Raw genomic sequence first — 2,500 nt, 5'->3', positions numbered from 1 at the left:
AGGGGTTTCTCACTTCCTACAGGGTGAGAGTGGGATGGTGAGTAGGGATAACACTGATGATTGTTTAATGTGATGGCGAACACAGATTTCCTCATATAACAAAGATGGAGATGTTTTAAAGAAATGTCATTTAAAGGTCGTATTTTTCAACCCTCGAGAGTGAATAAGAGTGGCGTTGCCAAATGTCACAAGTAAACAATCTTTGATTAATGAAACATTCTCCTAATTATATTGTTATTTTGGTTGTTGATTGTTGTTGGTGACATTCTTTTGTAATTGTTTTAATACAACATGTTTATATAGTCATCTTGGCATTGTAATTGATATATTATATCTTATATTTATTGTCCATTAATGGAGATTTGTTTAGTTCTGACACAGAAGCACATCGTTATCAGATTTGTCAATATAAGAGAACAAACAAATATCATTGAGCGTTGCAAAACATTTGTCTTCAATATTATTCTTAACCACAAAAATAACACAACGGTAATGAACATAGAAACCGTCTTCAAACTTCATTACATGGATCATAATGGTAAATCAGTGATCATGAAGTTTTGTCAGCATAGATATATGATTTCGGTAACGCTCACTGATATTTCATAAATCTTCAAGCATTTAATACTTAATAACTAGACTTTTTCTTTTTTGTGTGTGGTGTAACGTAAAATTAGGAATGACAATTGTATTTTAAGCATATTCCTCGTTCAACTCAATCAACAAATGATTTAGATTACGTTCTATACCCGGTCTTATCGCAAAGCATATATTTTACCGAATGAGTCAGGTCAAGCGAATTTCATCGTGTAACAAAGAAACTTCTAGAAATAATTTAAGTGAACCCTTACGCCTAATATTTTTCTAAAATGCTTGCTTACTACGTTTGCAACTACCAACTGTGACATGCTTGAGCGTGAGGGACGCTAGTTACTTAGGATAACTCAAATACTCGTAAGAATCTTTATGTGAGTCGTGTACGAGACAAAGCGTGTCCTTATAATTCAAACTGTTGCCCCGCTGGTGGGATAAGAGGTGTTCAAGAGTACCAATAATACCAATACGTGATAATGGCTACATCGATATTAGTGGTGTACTACATTTGTGGTCAATTCTGCATTATCACAGTTCAGTCTTCTTAGCCATATTTTCTTCTCAATTTTTTTTCTACTTAGAACAACAACAGAGAAGGGTCTTGAGAGCAGAAAATGGGAACGTTCGTATAAATAAAACAGTTTGAAAATAAAAAGTAAAAGAATACGAGAACAAATTATAATACACGATTGGAGATAAACATGAATAGAAATTTGCCGCTGCCCTTCACGGGTTAATTGAAAAAGGCTTTATCCTTATACGACAGGAGATCGTCTGGTGATATTTGCAAGAAAATACACGAGGACAATGCCCATTGTTGGTGTGTTGAGCTGTTCTGTCAAACAAGTGGAGACGATCTTTGATATCTATTTTAACCTCGGTTTCAGTAACTCACTTCCTCTAAGTCTTACCATTATCATTCTTTCTTGCATCCCCTCTTCCTCCGTCCCTTCTTCTTCCTCCATGATTAATCTCTTCATCCACCACCATCCGACTCTTCACAATTTCACTCCTATCTTTAGATTTCCCCCAACTACCGCTATCAATCACATAGATCGCTTCTGATGTCCACTACTATTCACTCCCATTTCGTTTCATCACCAGAGCCAATAAGTATTTTGACGTTTCAGCACCACAAGCAATCAAAACACTCACACTTCATCAACACCATCATCCGAAGTAATCAGATTTCTTCATAATGTTTCTCGAAATCGGTTCGTTCCATTTCCTCCACGTTACCAATTAAACTCGAGAAGACTTCCTTGTCTCGATCCGTCTCACGAGTAGTTTAAATCCTGACGAATCCAGGCACAACTGGATTCTGAAGGCTGTGTGCCTCACTACGTGTTATCCTTTGTATAAACCAAAACCATTGAATCAATTGCATTACAGGCTTTACGTAACGTAGCTATTAATCCAATTTGATTAAATATCATGAATACAAGTACAGATAAATAAAATTGTTCCAAGTCAGCCCCTCAGACGAATGGTATCATATAATTTGTGAAAACAAAGTTTAAAAAATTTAGGAGTGGCTGTGACTCCATTAATTCTCCATAAATTTTGATCAAAACTTTCTGACATAACACTAGCCACATACGTCAGGAACCGTGCGTTATGTCTCGCTTCAACAGGGTTACCTTGCCTTTTGTGTTCTATTGCGATGAACAATGGTACTGCGCCTCTTATTGATCCCCATCTGGAGGCAATTCCCTGTATTGTAGATGGTAACCAAGCCGGAGCACAGGATTATGACGCTCAAGCTTTCTCATTCGTAATATCCCACCGTAAACCATTCAGACCCAAGTATCTAAAACTATCCACTTCCTCCAGTCTCTCTCCCTTTATACTCACTTCCAGTCTGCTGCCACTTTCTCCCCTTGTACATCTCATCACCTTACTTTTA

This window comes from Oratosquilla oratoria, chromosome 4, assembly GCF_046742065.1.
Source record: "Oratosquilla oratoria isolate Oo_2021 chromosome 4, ASM4674206v1, whole genome shotgun sequence".
Taxonomy (NCBI): domain Eukaryota; kingdom Metazoa; phylum Arthropoda; class Malacostraca; order Stomatopoda; family Squillidae; genus Oratosquilla; species Oratosquilla oratoria.
This window is presented reverse-complemented; position numbering follows the sequence as displayed.